The following is a 19,614-nucleotide window of genomic DNA, read 5'->3' as shown; positions in this document are numbered from 1 at the left end:
AAAAGTTTTTTGGTGGAACCTTTTGAGTTTTGCATATAGAGAATCATGTCATCTGTGAGGAGTGAAAGTTTCACCTCCTCCTGGCTGATTTGGATGCCTTTTATTTCTTTGTGTTGTCTGATTGCTGAGGCTAAGACTTCCAATACTATGTTGAATAACAGAGGTGAAAGTGGTCATCCTTGTTTTGTTCCTGACCTTAGGGGGGAAGCTCTGAGTTTTCCTCATTGAGGATGATATTAACATTGGGCCTTTCATATATGGCTTTTATGACTTTTCTTGAGAGTTTTTTTTTTTATCAAAAAAGGATGCTGTATTTTGTCACATGCTTTCTCTGCATCTATTGAGAAGATATTGTGGTTGTTGTCCTTTCTTTTATTGATGTGATGTATCACATCAGTTGTTTTGTCGATATTGAACTAGCCCTGCATCTCAGGTCTAAATCCCACTTGGTCGTGGTGAATAATTTTTTTAATGTATTATTAGATCCAGTTGACTATTACCTTGTGGAGAATTTTTGCATCCATGTTCATCAGGGAAATTGGTCTATAGTTCTCTTTTTTAATGGGAATTTTGTCTTGTTTTGGAATCAAGGTAATGCTGGCTTCATAGAAAGAGTTTGGAAGTTTTCCTTCCATTTCTATTTTTTGGAACAGCTTCAAGAGAATAGGTGTTAACTCTTCCTTAAGTGTTTGGTAGAATTCCCCTGGAAAGCCATCTGACCCTAGACTCTTGTTTTTTAGGAGATTTTTGATTACTAATTCAATTTCTTCACTTGTGACGGGTCTGTTCAAATTTTCTATTTTTTCCTGTTTCAATTGTGGTAGTTTATATGTTTCTAGAAAATTGTCCACTTCTTCCATATTGCCCATTTTATTGACATATTATTGCTCATAATATTCTCTTATTATTATTTTTATTTATGCTTTGTTGTTTGTGATTTCATTCTTGATTTTATTTATTTGGGTTCTTTTCTTTTTCCTTGTGATTAAACTGGCTATTGGCTTTTCAGTTTTGTTAATTCTTTCAAGGAACCAGCTTCTGGTTTTATTGATCTGTTCTACTGTTTTTTGTTGTTGTCGTTTTGTTTTGTTTTTTGTTTGTTTGTTTTGATAGCATTGATTTCTGCTCTGATCTTTATTATTTCCTGTCTTCTTCTGGTTTTGGGTTTGAGTTTTTTTTCTTATTATTGTTTTTAATTTTTTTTTTAATGTTGGGCCAGGGGAGGGGCAGAGAGAGAGGGAGACACAGAATCTGAAGCAGGATCCAGGCTCTGAGTTGTCAGCACAGAGCTGTATTCAGGGCCTGAACTCACAAACTATGAAATTATGACTTGAGCTGAAGTCAGATGCTTAACTGACTGAGCTACAGAGGTGTCCCTTATTACTGATTTTTAGTTTCATGTTGTTCTGGTTGGTAAGATGCATTTCTAAAAATAAAATTATTTATGCTTAAATTTCAGAATATGGACACGTTATCTTAAATCAAGGGTATTCACCCCTGGAGAGTGTCTTTTTATCCATTCAGTCATTGCAAAGGTGTATTTAGTGTTTATTACTAACAAGCATTCTTATGTTTTAAGATGCAGATATAATAAGATTTCTTTACGAATCATGTCCAATTCCATGAAGTGAGAGATAAAAATTAAAAGACAATTACTATGTAGTTCTCTCAAAAGGGAAACCAATGGGACACCTGTGTGGCTCAGTCAGTTGAATGTCTGACTCTTGATATTGTATCAGGTTATGATCTCAAGATCATGGGATTGATTGCCATATTGGACTCCACACTGAGCGTGGAGACTAAGATTCTCTTTCTATCTCCTGGGTAACCTGGGTGGCTCAGTTGGTTAAGTGTTCAACTCTTAGTGTCAGCTCAAGCCATGATCTTATGGTTCGAGAGTTTGAGCCCCATTTTTGGCTCTGCACTGACCATGTGAAGCCTGATTGGATTCTCTCTCCTTCTGTCTCTGCCCGTCTCCTGCTTGAGCTGTCTCTCTTTCAAAATAAATAAATAAACATTAAACCAAATATTCCTTATCTCTCTCTGCCCCTTGCCCCCGCTGGTGTTTTCTCTCTTTTTCTCCAAAATAAAATTTAAAAAAGGTAACCAAGAGTCATTTTGGATAATTCAAAAAGTGCTTAAAACCCATCCTGGTGAATTTGGTAAGCTCTCAAGAGTCAGACCTGAATTTCAATATATTTTGTTTTAGTAATTATATACATTCAGATAAATTTATCTACTGAATATGTCTTGATTTTTGTGTAAAATGGAAATAGTTATAATGATTATGTAATATAGTTGATACCATAGATAAATAAATAAATGACCACTTTCAATGGCCCTGAGCACATAGCCAGGGCTTAATAAACCTTATTTATGTCCTACTATTAATCATTATAAAATTTTTAAAATTATCCCTCTCTTTATCCTTCCCTTCTTTCTCTCCTTGCTATTCTTACACACACATTCACACACACACAGAAAATCTTTCATACAACATCCATTCTCCATCCTAAATCTTGACTGCCTTATTTCTTGTACTAGTTTACTCTTTAGACTACCTGTATTTTAACAAAGAGCTATTGAACAAAATTCTCTCCTGTACAGCCTGGCATGATAAGGTTTACATCAGAATAATAGCAGATGCTAGATCACTAAACTTAATCTTGGATGAAAGGCGATGAGGAGAGAAAAGTTAGCAGTAGGGAAATGGAATGAGAACAGGGGAAGGATCCAAGTTTGAAATCTTTAATGTAGAATGTCAACAATTCTGTGATCTCTTTTTCTTTGCCCAGTAGTCCTTAGAAAACAAACCTTCATTACTCAAGTTATCACCTGAGTCAAAAGAGAAGTGATAATTTCATAAAAGATAGGTGAGTCCCTGCTTCCATCCAATTCCTTTTCCCTCCTATAAAGCAGTAACAGGTTACTGCAGTGGCTGTGTCAGGTGTAATAAGGATTTTGGACAACGGAAATGCCTCCTGGACTCTTGAATATTCTCCTATTCTTAAAATTGCAATTATAGGCACATAGCCTTAAAAGCTTCTATTTTTGAAAGCTTAAAACTCATATGTTTTCTTCTAAATGTATCAAAGATCTCTAAGATCTCGGATGCTTACTTTTTTACTTCAAATAATGTTAAAAATAAAAGAATGCATAAAACTATGAGGGAAAATGACTAACTTAATTGAAAATGAATAGAAAATGTAATAATAAATGTATTAAGACTTTAAAATTTTACCTTGGACAAGTCCTGTTGATGTTTTGAGATCTATGCTGATGTTTATGGATCTACAGACTGCCAAAGTAAAATGCATAGAAGAATATTCCATGTCTTGTTGAATATGAACAAAACATTTTAACAGAAACCTCAATGATGACTAAGCCACTTCATCCAAAGGTAGGGATTACATAGTCTCCTTGATTAATTCTAAAAAGAAAAGTGACAGAGATCAGTAATTAAATACAGAATATAATCAATGAATAAAACTATTCAAATTATTCAGTTCCCAAATTCCTTTTTTCTCTTAACAATATTTATTTTTCTCTCTGGAAATCAGAGAAATATATATTTATCTAGATAAAAGCAACTACTTACCATTTTTGCTTTACCAATATACATGAAACTCTTCTTAATCCACCCACAGAGACAATATCTAAGTCCCTGAAATAACCCATTTTTAAACTCCTTGATGAAGTCAATGAATGAATATCTTAGAGGACTATGCATTCCATAATATATTCTGAACACCACACCAAGCAATTCTAAGCTTTAATTTATACACTAAAAGGGTATGAGTAGACACATATTTATTTTGATTATTTAGCTGAATTATGATAGCACCACATATAAAATCATATCATCCACAGTAGTCACAGCATTTTTCTCTGTAGCATATAAAACATGACTCTATTTTAAGTTAGGATTCATAGCATTTAGAGAGAACAGTGCTTGCTTCGGAAGCACATATACTAAAATTGGAACGATGCAGAGATTAGCATGGCTCCTGTGCAAGGATGACACGCAAATTCATGAAGCATTCCATATTTTTCTGTGGATCCTGAGAAACTCAACAGAAGACCGGGGGTGGGGGGAGGAGAAGGGGGGGAAATTACAGAGAGTGAAGGAAGCAAACCATAAGAGACTCTTAAATACTGAGAATAAACTGAGGGTTGATGGGGGGTGGGAGGGAGGGGAGAGTGGATGATGGGCATTGAGGAGGGTACCTGTTAGGATGAGCACTGGGTGTTGTATGGAAACCAATTTGACAATAAGTTTCATATTTAAAAAAATAGAGATAACAGAAAAAGGTAAATTGGATAAATCACTGGGGAGGTGGAGATATATAACACTGTCCAATCAAGTACTTACAATTCTTAAAGAGCTGAAAAAATATCTGCTAACTTCTGGTAGAGGGAAACGTGGAAAATTATAATCAGTAAAATGAGAGGCCATGATTTTTAAATTATTATTGTTTATCCTGGTACCTGGTAGTCTGTATGCTTCTTGTTTTTCTAATTAATATAAAAGAGCTCTCCTTTGGAAAAGAGATGTAATTATTTTCAAACCCTGACATACTAATTATACAGACTTAATTTAGATGCTGTTTCCTTATCTGTATAAGGGAGACTATAATAACTTTCATGTGTGTGATAGTTAAGGTAATAATGTATGCAGAACACCTAACAATGCCTGATACATACTGGAAAACTACTGGTTAATAAAAATTCAATTAAATTGTTTGTTTCATAACAAAGTCTATTACAAAGAAAACTTCACTGAGAAGGAAATATTGTTGACTGATTTGATACTTCTTTTGAAAACTTTAGCTTACAAGAGCATTTTTTTTTTTACTTTTAGGTTGATGTAATGTGAACTGAAGATGTTAATCAAATCATGCCTTTTGCTGCTGAAATATTGGACTTGTGGTACTAGATATAAAGCATGATGTGTTGACCTGTCTATGGTATCTTTACCAATGTGTAATAGAAAACTGACAGCCTGTCTCCTGCTTTCAGCCATCTACATGCAGGAACCTTGGTAATATATTTTTAGATCCAAATCTGAATGTCTTTCTCTAAATGCATCGAGAGAATTTAGAGTGACTATGCACAGAACAGTGATATAGTTTTCTACCATGAAAAGTGTATAGAAGAGTGAAAATTGCTAAATTATTTTTGGCAAATTCCAGAATAATGTTGGTTACATAAACAAAATAGAAATAAGGGAGTAGAAATGTTTAAAGAGAGAGAAAGAGAGAGAGCAAGAGAGAATGAGAGACAGACAAACAGGAAATTCTGAAGTAATAGAAGGTGAGGCACATAAATAAGTAAACAAACAGATAAGTTTATCTTCAGCTCTAGAACATTCATCTAATTGAGTGTACTTTAATGCTGAAGAATGTTTAATAAGCAAGTAAATAGAAGACAGGTACATTTTTAAGAAATACTACATCTCAAGTGTTAACATTAGTATGCAAATATTACCATTTTTTCCATATAATTAATTTAACAACAAATATTCTAGGAAGAAAGCCTTTTTCCTATTCTAATTCTAGTTAACTCCAAACTTACTAAATCACTTCATTACTTTTCACCTTTCTTTTCACAGGTATAAGCTCACAACTTTATCATTTGCAAGTAACTATAGGTAATGAGACGGTAACTTGTAATAATATCTACACTACAAGTTTGATACCAATATAATTCAATGATTTATCCTTATAGAGTAGAGAAAAGCAGTCACTGAAGAAGGAGCATTGCTGAAAATGTCAAGTATTGGAAAAATTATTCCAGACTAATCAATTACATAACCCTCTCTGAAAGAGTATGAATAATCAGTCACACTTAGTTTCTTCAATATTGGCTGAAGTCTAAAGGAATATTTATTCTTGACTGCTAAGTAGGAGTATATGTTGGGTTCAATATTCCTTAAAAAATAAAAGGAATCTGCTTTATTGTTTGCCACTTGAGATTTGCTTAATATATCTTTTAGATTCTGCAAAATAAAAAAAAAGCATTTTAATAATGTGTCTTAACATAGAAAATATATTTGAATAGAAGAAAAATGCTGAAAATAAATGCAACACTAAATATTAATTGTCCATTGTCTTCATATAATCTTCCAGAAATTCACTTTTATTTTTAGTTTTAAGCTTTTTAAAATGTTTGTGCAGAAGACAGAGGGAGAGAGAAACCTGGGGAGAGGCAGAGAGAGAGAGTAATAAAGTGAATCTCAAGCAGACTCCACACCCAGTGTAGAACCTGATACAGGGCTCGATCCCAGGACCCTGAAATCATGACCTGAACTGAAATCAAGAGTTGGATGCTCAACCGACTGAGCCACCTCAGCGCCATTAAGAATTCGCTTTTAAACTCTAATTTTTCTCATTGTCAAGAAAGATATTTTGACTTTAAAGGAAGATGGCAAAGTCAGAAGATCCTAAGCTCACCTTATCCCATGGATACAATTTGATAACACCCACATGACTATAGATAACCCAGAAAATGATACAAAGACTTGCAAAATAAACTCTCCACAGCTAAATATAGAGAAGGGGCCACATCAAAGAGGGTAGGAAGGGCAAAGACAGCTTCCAGAGCTAAAAGGGTCTACTGGACTGTCTGTTGGAGAAAGGAACACTGCAAGTGTGAAGAGCAGAAAGAAAAAGACTCTAACACTAGGAAGCCCACTTAGGGAAAATGAATCCCCATAACATTTTGCTTTGAGAACCAGAGGGGCTTAATTTTATTAGTTCTGAGAGTCAGCAGGACTTAAAACCTGTAACTTTAAAAATCAGCTGAGTTGGCTCTGTGAGAGCCAGGAGGGTCAGAGGAAACTGAGTCCCCACCATCAAAGGGACAACACAATAACATCCCAGAGATACTGCATAGAAGCACCAATTTGAAAATTGTCTGAGGTACATGTGGAACATATTTATTTACTAATCTCACAGCATCTGCTGGAGGGGAAGATATCCATGGGAGACTCCCCCAGGAACAAAGGCATTGGTAGGTACAATTTCCCCCTGTTCCCCAGCATGAATACAGGGATAGCCGTGGGAGCCAGCCCAGGGCCAGCACTGGCTACCTGACTTTCTAACAGCACATTCTGCTCACATATTCTCCTATGGACATGGCCTCTACAGCCACACCTTGGGTCCAGGCCCCGTCCCACAGCAGACCCTTATAAACATTGGGGATCCTACTCCTGCACATACTGCAGATCCATCGCATCAAACTCAAACTCCCTGTGACTGCAGGACCCCTCTCTCATTACATCAGTGCAAACCTTGCTAACACCACATATCTCACCACTGCGTACTTCTCTGGATCTGCCACCTTTAACATTGCCTCCTTAGGTGCCCAGCAGCTGCAGGTCCCTTCCCATTGGCAAGGACTCTTGCCATTGGCAACCCACCCATGCATTTTCCTGCAAGTCTGTATTTCTGTATCTCTGGAAAACGCCTGTTCTGACTCAACCAAAGTCCAAGGCAGCCCCAGATTGGCCACCTAACAACATAGGGACCAAACCCTGCCCACAACAAGCAAAGAGAGACATTGCCAATTACTGGACTGAGGCAAAGGTTGGTTGGCCACAACAGTGTGTACACAACACATACAGTAAACACCCCTGAAGCACCAGGTTCTGGTTAACAGGGGACATGACACTGCAAGGCATTGCAGATGTCTTCTTCATAAGGGCACTACTTTCACAAGTGGATGATGAAGCTGACTTTCCTAACACGTAGAAACAGACACAGAAATTTACACAAAATTAGGACACAAAGGACTATGTCCCAAATGAAAGAACAGGATAAAGTCACAACAAATGAGGTAAACTAAACAGACATAAGTAATAGGCCTGATAGAAAATTTAAGTTAATGGTTATAAAGATACTCACTGGAATAGAGAAAAGAGTCAAGTACCTCAGTGAGACCCTCAACAAAGAGATAGAAAACCAATAAGGAACAAATTAAAAATGAAGAACTCAAAAAATAAAATTTAAAATATTAGATAAAATAAATATTAGACTAAAAAGAGTAGAACAGATAGTGACCTGGAAGACAGTAATGGAGAGCAATCAAGCTAAACAGGAGAGAGCTAAAATAATAAAAAATAAAAATAGATTTATGGAACTCAGCTACACAATCAAGCATAGTAACATTCACAGTATAGTCATCCCAAGAGAAGACAAAGAAAAGGGGGCAGAAAATATATTTGAGGAAATAATAGAAGAAAACTTTCACAAATCTGGGGATGAAAAAGACATCCAGATCCAGGAGACACAGAGATCCCCCAACAAAATCAACACAAAGAAGCCCACACCAAGACACAGAATAATAAAACTGGCAAAAAAATAGTGATAAAGAGATAATTAGAAAAGGAACAAGAAAGAGAAAACAGTGACATACAAAGGAAACCACATCAAGCTATCAGCTGATTTTTCAGAAGGAACTTCCTAGTCCAGAAGGGAGTGTCATGATATGTTCAAAGTGCTAAAAACAGAAAACAAACAAACAAACAAACAAACTCACAGCCAAAAATACTGTATCCAGGAAGGCTATCATTCAGAATAAGAGGGGACATAAAGAGTTTCCAAGACAACTAGAAGTTAAAGGGCTATCTAAACCAGCCCTATAAGAAATGTTGAAACCTTTGGAGTGAACAGGAAAGACCATAAGTAGGAGAAAGAAAAGTAGGAAAAATTAAAGCAGTAAAAATAAGTGACAGTAAAAATAAGTATATCTATAAAATATAAGTTAGGGTTAATGGATTCACAACATAAAAGTATACTAGGCATGGCATAGTATATATAATACGTGTGGGGGATAGAAGCAAAAATGGGTTCACACTTAAGCAACTGTCAACTTAATATAGACTGGTATATGCATAAGGTGTTATGTAATAACTTAATGGTAACCACAAATAAAATACCAGTAGTAGATATGCAAAAAAAGAAAAAGAAAAAGAAAAATGAATTCACATATAGCACTAAAGAAGGCAAGCAAACCATGAAAAAAGACAGCAAGAGAGTAAAGGAACAAAAAAAGAACAACCATAAAACAGGTAACGGTATGATAATCAATACATACATATCAATAATTATGTTGAATGTAAATGGACTAATTTCTCTAATAAAAAGATATGGAAGTTTTTTCTGGAACAGTTTCAAAAGAATAGGTGTTAACTCTTCCTTAAATGTTTGGTAGACACAGGAAAAAGTCTGAAAAAACCTCCAAAAGCATGGAGGTTAAACAACACCCTACTAAAGAATGAATGAGTCAACCAGACAATTAGAGAAGAAGTTTAAAAAAATATATGGAAACAAATGAAAATGAAAATACAACAATCCAAACCCTTTGGGACGCAGTGAAAGCAGTCTTGAAAATACATTGCAATCCAGGCCTATCTCAAGGAACAAGAAAAATCCCAAATACAAAATCTGACAACACTCCTAAAGGAAATAAAAGCAGAACAGCAAAGACACCCCAAACCCAGCAGAAGAAGAGAAATAATAAAGATCAGAGCAGAAATAAACAATATAGAATCTAAAAAAAACTGTAGAGCAGATCAATGAAACCAAGAGTTGGTTTTTTGAAAAAATAAACAAAATTGATAAACCTCTAGCCAGACTTCTCACAAAGAAGAGGGAGATGACCCAAATAGATAAAATCATGAATGAAAATGGAATTATTACAACCAATCCCTCAGAAATACAAGCAATTATCAGGGAATACTATGAAAAATTATATGCCAACAAATTGGACAACCTGGAAGAAACGGACAAAATCCTAAGCACACATCCACTTCCAAAACTCAAACAGGAAGAAATAAAATACTTGAATAGACCCATAATCAGCAAAGAAATTTAATCAGTTATCAAAAATCTCCCAACAAATAAGAGTCCAGGACCAGATGCCTCCTAGGGGAATTCTACCAGACATTTAAAGCAGAGATAATACTTATACTTCTCAAGCTGTTCCAAAAAATAGAAAGGGAAGGAAAACTTCCAGACTCATTCTATGAAGCCAGCATTACTTTGATTCCTAAACCAGACAGAGGCCCAACAAAAAAAAGAGAACTACAGGCCAATATCCCTGATGAATATGGATGCAAAAATTCTCAAGAAGATACTAGCAAATGGAATTCAACAGCATATAAAAAGAATTATTCACCATGATCAAGTGGGATTCATTCCTGGGATGCAGGTCTGGTTCAACATTCGCAAATCGATCAACGTGATACATCACATTAATAAAAGAAAAGATAAGATCCATATGATCCTGTCAATCGATGCAGAAAAAGCATTTGATAAAATTCAGCATCCTTTCTTAGTAAAAACCCTCGAGAAAGTCGGGACAGAAGGAGCATACTTAAACATCATAAAAGCCATTTATGAAAAGCCCACAGCTAATATCATCCTCAATGGGGAAAAACTGAGAACTTTTCCCTGAGATCAGGAAGACGACAGGGATGTCCACTCTCACCGCTGTTGTTTAACATAATGCTGGAAGTGCTAGCATAAGCAATCAGACAACAAAAGGAAATCAAAGGCATCAAAATTGGCAAAGATGAAGTCAAGCTTTCGCTTTTTGCAGATGACATGATACTATACATGGAAAATCTGATAGACTCCACCAAAACTCTGCTAGACTGATACATGAATTCAGCAAAGTTTCAGGATACAAAATCAATGTACAGAAATCAGTTGCATTCTTATACACTAATATTGAAGCCACAGAAAGACAAAGAAACTGATCCCATTCACAATTGCAGCAAGAATCATACAATACCTAGGAATAAACCTAACCAAAGATGTAAAAGATCTGTATGCTGAAAACTATAGAAAGCTTATGAAGGAAATTGAAGAAGATATAAAGAAATGGAAAAACATTCCCTGCTCATGGATTGGAAGAATAAATATTGTCAAAATGTCAATACTACCCAAAGCTATCTACACATTCAATGCAATCCCAATCAAACTTGCACCAGCATTCTTCTCGAAGCTAGAGCAAGCAATCCTAAAATTTGTATGGAACCACAAAAGGCCCCAAATAGGAAAAGTAATAATGAAGAAGAAGACCAAAGAAGGAGGCATCACAATCCCAAATGTTAGCCTCTACTACAAAGCTGTAATCATCAAGACAGCATGGTACTGGCACAAAAACAGACACAGAGACCATTGGAATAGAACAGAAATCCCAGAACTAGACCCACAAAAGTATGGCCAACTCATCTTTGACAAAGCAGGAAAGAATATCCAATGGAAAAAAAAACAGTCTTTTTAACAAATGGTGCTGGGAGAACTGGACAGCAACGTGCAGAAGGATGAAACTAGACCACTTTTTTTATACCTTTCACAAAAACAAACTCAAAATGGAGAAAGAACCTGAATGTGAGACAGGAAATCATCAAAACCCTAGATGAGAAAGCAGGAAAAAACCTCTCTGACCTTAGCTGCAGCAATTTCCTATTTGAGAAATCTCCAAAGGCAAGGAAATTAAAAGCAAAAATGAAATATTGGCACCTCATGAAGATAAGAAGCTTCTGCTCTGCAAAGGGAATAATCAACAAAACTAAAAGGCAACCAATGGAATGGGAAAAGATATTTGCAAATGACATACCAGACAAAGGGCTAGAATACAAAATCTATAAAGAGCTCACCAAACTCCACACCTGAAAAACAAATAATCCAGTGAAGAAATGGGCAGAAAACATGAATAGACACTTCTCTAAAGAAGACATCCGGATGGCCAACAGGCACATGAAAAGATGCTCAACGTCGCTCCTCATCAGGGAAATACAAATCAAAACCACACTCAGATATCACCTCATGCCAGTCAGAGTGGCCAAAATGAACAAATCAGGAGACTATAGATGCTGGAGAGGATGTGGAGAAACGGGAACCCTCTTGCACTGTTGGTGGGAATGCAAACTGGTGCAGCCGCTCTGAAAAACTACCTGGAGGTTCCTCAAAAAATTACAAGTAGATCTACCCTATGACCCAGCAATAGCACTGTTAGAAATTTACCCAAGGGATACAGGAGTGTTGACCCATAGCAGCACTTGTACCCCAATGTTTATAGCAGCACTCTCAACAATAGCCAAATTATGGAAAGACCCTAAATGTCCATCCGCTGACAAATGGATAAAGAAATTGTGGTTTATATACACAATGGAATACTACATGGCACCAAGAAAGAATGAAATATGGCCTTTTGTAGCAATGTGGATGGAACTGGAGAGTGTTAGCTAAGTGAAATAAGTCATACAGAGAAAGACAGATACCATATGTTTCACTCTTATGTGGATCCTGAGAAACTTAACAGAAACCCATGGGGGAGGGGAAGGAAAAAAAAAAAAACGTTAGAGTGGGAGGAAGCCAAAGCATAAGAGACTGTTAAAAACTGAGAACAAACTGAGGGTTGATGGGGGGTGGGAGGGAGGGGAGGGTGGGTGATGGGTATTGAGGAGGGCACCTGTTGGGATGAGCATTGGGTGTTGTATGGAAACCAATTTGACAATAAATTTCATATTAAAAAAAATGTTTAGTAGAATTCCCCTGGAAAGCCATCTGGCCTGGACTCTTGTGTTTTGGCAGATTTTTGATTACTAACTCGGTTTTCTTACTGGTTATGGGTCTGTTTAAATTTTTCTGTTTCTTCCTTTTTCAGTTTTGGTAGTGTATATGTTTCTAGGAGTTTGTCCATTTCTTCAAGATTACTCATTTTATTGGCATATAATTGCCCATAATATTATCTTATTGTTTTTATTTCTGTTGTGTTGGTTGTGATCTCTCCTCTTTCATTCTTGAGTTTATTTATTTGGGTCCTTTCCTTTTTCTTTTTGATCAAACTGGCTAGTGGTTTATCAATTTTGTTAATTCTTTCAAAGGACCAGCTTCTGGTTTCATTGATCTGTTCTACTGGTTTTTTTGTGGGGTTTTTTGGTTTTCAATAACATCAATTTCTGCTCTAATCTTTATTATTTCCTATCTTCTGCTGGTTTTGGGTTTTATTTGCTGTTATTTTTCTGGCTCCTAGAACAATATGTTTCTCTCAATAGATGCAGAGAAAGCATTTGACAAAATACAGCATCCTTTATTGATAAAAACCCTCAAGAAAGTAGGGATAGAAGGAGCGTACCTCGAGATCATAAAAGCCATATATGAACGACACAATGCTAATATCATCCTCAATGGGGAAAAATGGAAAGCTTTCCCCCTAAGGTCAGGAAAAAGACAGGGATGTCCACTCTCACCACTGTTATTCAACACAGTTTTTGAAGTCTTAGCCTCTGCAATCAGACAACTCAAAGAAATAAATGGCATCCAAATAGGCCAAGAGGAGGTCAATCTTTCACTCTTCACAAATGACATGATACTCTATATGGAAAACCCAAAAGATTCCACCAAAAAACTGCTAGAATTGATTCATGAAATCAAGAAAGTTGCAGGATATAAAATCAACACACAGAAATCGGTTGCATTCCTATACACCAAGAATGAAGCAATAGAAAGAGAAATCAAGAAATTGATCCCATTTACAGTTGCACAAAAAACTGTAAAATACCTAGGAATAAATCTAACTAAAGATGTGAACAATTTATACACTGAAAACTATAGAAATCTTATGAAAGAAATTAAAGAAGACACAGAAAAATGGAAAAAGATTCCATGCTCCTGGATAGGAAGAACAAATATTGTTAAAATGTAATACTACCCAAAGCAATCTACATATTCAATTCAACCTCTATCAAAATAATCCCTACCAGCATTCTTCACAGCGCCAGAACAAATAATCCTAAAGTATGTATGGAACCAGAAAAGACCCCGAATAGCCAAAACGATCTTGAAAAAGAAAACCAAAGCAAGAGGCATCACAATCCCAGACTTCAAGCTATACTACAAAGCAGTAATCATCAAGACAGTATGATACTGGCATAAGAACAAATACTCAGATCAATGGAACAGAAGAGAGAACCCACAAATGGACCCACAAATGTATGGCCAGCTAATCTTTGACAAAGCAGGAAAGAATATTCAATGGAATAAAGACAGTCTCTTCAGCAAGTGGTGCTGGGAAAACTGGACAGCGACATGCAGAAGAATGAACCTGGACCACTTTTTTGCACCATACACAAAAATAAACTCAAAATGGATTAAAGACCTCAATGTAAGACAGGAATCCATCAAAATCCTCGAGGAGAAAGCAGACAAAACCTCTTTGATCTTGGTGGCAGCAACTTCTTACTCAACACGTCTCCAGAGGCAAGGGAAACAAAAGCAAAAATGAACTACTGGGACCTCATCAAAATAAAAAGCTTCTGCACGGCAAAGGAGACAATCAGCAAAACTAAAAGGCAACCAACAGAATGGCAGAAGATATTTGCAAATGACATATGAGATATAGGGTTAGTATCCAAAATCTATAAAGAACTTATCAAACTCAGTACCCAAATAACAAATAATTCAGTGAGGAAATTGGCAAAAGACATGAATAGACACTTCTCCAAAGAAGACATCCAGATGGCCAACCGACACATGAAAAATGCTCAACATCACTCATCATCAGGGAAATACAAATCAAAACCACAGTGAGATACCACCTTACACCTGTCAAAATGGCTAACACTAACAACTCAGGCAACAGCCAATGTTGGTGAGGATGCAGAGAAAGAGATCTCTTTTGCATTGTTGGTGGGAATGCGAACTGGTGCAGCCACTCTGGAAAACAGTGTGGAGCTTCCTCAAAAAACTAAAAATAGAACTACCCTATGACCCAGCAATTGCACTTCCAGGCATTTAACCATGGAATACAGGTGTGCTGTTTCAAAGGGATACATGCACCTCCATGTTTATAGCAGCACTATCAACAATAGCCAAAGTACGGAAAGAGCCCAAATGTCCATCGATGGATGAATAGATAAAGATGTGGTATATATATATATATCTATATATATATATATATATAGATATATATATATGGAGATATATATCCATATATATATATATATCCATAGATATATATATATGGATATACATTCATATACATGGATGAAACTGGAGGGTATTAAGCTAAGTGAAATTAGTCAGAGAAAGACAAAAATCATATGCCTTCACTCCTATGAGGACTTTAAGAGACAAAACAGATGAACATAAGGGAAGGGAAACAGATGTAATATGAAAACAGGGAGAGGGACAAAACAGAAACGACTCATAAATATGGAGAATAAATTGAGGGTTACGGGAGGGGTTTTGGGAGAGGGGATGGGCTAAATGGGTAGGGGGCACTAAGGAATCTACTCCTGAAATCATTGTTGCACTATATGCTAGCTAATTTGGATGTAAATTAAAAAAACAAAAGAAAAAGAATATAAAAAAAGAAGAGAAAATAAAACTTAAAAAAAAAAAAAAGATATGGAGTGACAGGGGTACCTGGTTGGCTCAGGGGTTAAGTATCTGACTCTTGATTTTAGCTCAGGTCATGATTTCATGGTTCATTAGTTTAAGCCCCATATCTGGCTTCATGTTGACAGTGTGGAGACTGCTGGGATTCCTTCTCTCTCACTCTCTCTCTGCCTCTTTCCTGCTCTCTCTCTCTCTCACTCTCAAAATAAATAAATGTAAAAAAAAGATATGGGGTGACAGACTGAAAAAAAAACAAACAAAAAACAAATCAAAAAGCATGACCCATGTTTTTCCTGTCTACAGGTGATTCATTTCAGACCTAAAGACACATGCAGATTGAAAGTGAAGGGACAGAAAAGCATTTGCATGTAAATGTAAGTGAAAAGATCATAGTAGCAATACTAATAATGGATGAATAGACTTTAAAAGAAAGATAGCAACACAAGACAAAAAAGGGCATTATATAATCATAAAGGGAACAGTTCAACAAGAAAATATAACATTTATAAATATTTATGCAACCAACATGAAAGCACCCAAATACATAAAGCAGCTAATAACAAACATTAAGAAAGCAATCAATAAGAATTCAATAATAGTAAGGGTCTTTATAGCCCTACTTATATCAATGTGTAGATCATCCAAACAGAAAATCAACAAGGACACAGAGACCTTGAATGACACATGGGACCAGATGAGTCTAACAGATATATTCAGAACACTGTATCCTAAAACAGCAGAATACATGTTTTTCTCAAGTGTACATGGAACATTCTCCAGAATAGATCACATATTAAGCCACAAAACAATTCTCAACAAATTCAAGTTATACCAGGCATCTTTTCTGACCACAATACTAGAAAACAAGAGATCAATCACAAGAAAAAAATCTGGAAAGACTCCGAAACATGGAGGTTAAAGAACATGCTACTAAACATGCTACTCAACCATGACATCAAAGAGGAAACTTAAACAATGCATGAGGGCAAATGAAAATGAAAACATAATTGTCCAAATTCTTTGGTATGTAGCAAAAGCTGTTCTATGAGGGATGTTTCTAGCAATACAGACCTATTTTAAGAAGCAAGAAAAATCTCAAATAAACAACCAAGTTTTACAACTAAAGGAGCTAAAAAAGAACAAACAAAACCTAAAACTAGCAGGAAAAAAAGGGAAGAATAAAGATTAGAGCAGAAGTAAAGAAAACAGAAACTACAAAACAAACAGCACCAAAAACAAAAAACAAAAACAAAAAACTAGAAAACATATCAGGAAAACAAGGAGTTGATTCTTTGAAACAATTGACAAAACTTTTAGAGAGATTAAACAGAGGACTCAAAATCAGGAATGAAGTAGGAGAAATAACAGCCACCACAAGAATACAAAGATTGTAAAATAATGTCCTGAAAAATTATATGCCAACAATTTGGAGAACCTAGAAGAAATGAGTAAATTCCTAGAAATATATAACCTTCTAATACTGAGCAAGAAGAAATTAAAAAAAAAATTGAACAAATTACCAGCAATGAAATTGAATCAGTAATCAAAAAATCTCAACAAACATAACAGGATCAGACAGCTTCACAGGTAAATTCTACCAATCATTTAAAGAAGAGGTGATACCTATTATTCTCAAACTATTCAAAATAAATAAATAAATTAATTAATTAATTGATAAAACAGGAAGGAATACTTTGAAATGCATTCTATGAGACCAGCATGACCTTGATGCTAAAACCAAATAAAGACACTCCAGGAAAAGAGAATTCCAGGCCAATAACTCTGATGAACACAGGTGCAAAAATACTCAATAAATATTAGCAAACTGAATAAAAAAAAAATTTAAAGAATCATTCATCATTATCAAGTGGCATTTATTCCTGGGATGTAAGGATGTTTCAATTAAAAAAAAAATGGGGGAGGGCAGAAGACATGAGCACACATTTCTCCAAAGAAGATACACAGATGGTCATTAGCCACTCTGGAGAACAGTATGGAGGTTCCCCAAAAAAAACTAAAAATAGCGGGGTGCCTGGGTGGCTCAGTCAGTTAAGTGTCTGACTTCAGGTGAGGTCATGATCTCATGGTTCATGAGTTTGAGACCTGCATCAGGCTCTGAGCTGACAGTTTGGAGCTTGGAGCATGCTTTGGATTCTGTGTCTCCCTCTCTCTCTGCCCCTCCGCTGATCATACTCTGTCTTTCTCTCTCTCAAAAATAAATAAAAGATAAAAATATTTTTAAAAAACTAAAATAGAACTATACATATATATATATATATATATATATTAGAACTATATATATATAATAGCATAAGATTTCACTCATATGTGTAATTTAAGAAATAAAACAGATAAACATATGGGAAGGAGAAGAAAAAGAGAAGAGATGGAAAAAAAACAAAAGAGACTCTTAATGATAGAGAACAAACTGAGGGTTGAGGGAGGGAAGGTTGGTGGGAGATGGCTAAATTAGTGATGGGTATTAAGGAGGGCACTTGTGATGATCACTGGATGTTATATGTAAGTGATGAATCACTGAATTCTAATCCTGAAACCAATGCTTCACTGTTAAGTAAAAAGAAAGAAAGAGAGAGAGAGAGAGAGAGAGAGAGAAAGGAAGGGAGGAAGGGGGAAAGCAAATAGAACTACCATATGATCTAGTAATTCCGCTACTGGGTACTTACACAAATATCTTGAAAACATTAACTTGAAAATATGTTTATTGCAGCATTATTTACCATGGCCAAATTATAAAAGCAGCACAATGCCCATTATAGATGAATGGATAAAGACATTATCCATTTGCAACAACATGGATAGAACTAACAAATATAATGCTAAGTGAAGTAAGTTAGAAAAAGACAAATACTTTATGATTTCACTCATGTGGAACTTAAAAAACAAGCAAAGAAAAAAAATGAGAGAAACCAAAACACTGTCTTTTAACTATAAAGAACACACTGATGTTTAGAACAGATTGATGGTTACCAGAGGAGAGGTGTGCAGTGGAATGGGTGAAGTAGGTAAAGGGTTTAAGAATACTCATCATGATGAGCACAGAATAAAATATGTAATTGCTGAATCATTATATTGTATGCTTGAAACTAATATAACACTGTATATTAACTATACTGGAATTAAAAGAAAAAAGACAAATATTTTTTGGAGATTCAGAGGCAATAGAAACTCTAAAGATTTCAAATACATTAATAAGGTCTATCCTTCTGTTATTTGAGACAGTGTACACAAGCTTACATCAAGGGATATTTTTCCAAATATTTCCCTATAAGAGTTGCCAAGATTTTGACCATGACGAAATGTAAAAGTAATTGGTATAGTGCTTCCTAAACTGTCCCTAAAGTGTTTTTGGAATGGTATCATTGCAGCTACTTTTCAACTCTGAACTGTATAAAATTATACAAATATTAACACAAGCTGATCTTTTAATATCATTTTCTTGGAGTCACAGAGCTCTATAATTTCTGGTCATGTACATTGTAGCTTTTAATAACATCTTGATATTCCATAAGTGGTTTTGATTTTTAGTAGTTATATATCAAGATCCATGGTCTAATCACATGCAATTTAAGTTATAGTGTAATTTTGCCATTACAACATATCAATACACTGTAATTTTGATGGGTTGATTTATCTGGAAGTTTTCATGAGAAGAAAAAACTAAAAAAATCAGACTAAATTGTGACAGTCTTGGTATTATTAATTGCATATATAATTTTACCTAAAAAAGTAAATTCATTGGGACATTGACTGCCAAAGATTTACTTCTTATGATGCCATTTAATATCATTAATGTGTATATAGAAATTATGATCTTTATATTTGAGCCAAATATTAAAAAAAGAAGACATAAGTCCTGTGACTCAAGGTTCTTTATTAATCACAGATAAATAGTATTAATAGCATATTAATAAATATGCATTAAATAAATGCAGCCATAAAGATCATTGTCTCTATAATTGTACATTTTTTGCAAACAATATTTTTGAAATGACATATTTATGTATCTTATTAAAGCTCACTCATAAAACCTTATTTTTCCCAACTGACTTGAAGAACCCAACAACACAGATTATTGGATTAAAATTAACTGTTTCAAATTAATCTTGAACTTCATCAATTTAGAGACATTAGAAAAATACCAGATAGAAAAGAAACAATTGTAGAGAAAAACCTTAGTGCT

At 35.2% G+C, this 19,614-nt stretch overlaps 1 non-coding gene across 1 annotated transcript; it reads left to right on the top strand.

The window, feature by feature from the left end:
- The first annotated feature begins 3,948 nt into the window (after positions 1-3,948).
- Positions 3,949-4,052, top strand: LOC125917197 (U6 spliceosomal RNA). Its single transcript, XR_007456112.1, has one exon. It is a non-coding gene; the product is annotated as a U6 spliceosomal RNA (small nuclear RNA).
- The last annotated feature ends 15,562 nt before the right edge of the window (positions 4,053-19,614 follow it).

This window comes from Panthera uncia, chromosome D1, assembly GCF_023721935.1.
Source record: "Panthera uncia isolate 11264 chromosome D1, Puncia_PCG_1.0, whole genome shotgun sequence".
In the NCBI taxonomy this organism is placed as follows: Eukaryota; Metazoa; Chordata; class Mammalia; order Carnivora; family Felidae; genus Panthera; species Panthera uncia.
Note: the sequence above shows the minus strand (reverse complement) of the source record. Positions and strands in the feature narration are given on the sequence as shown.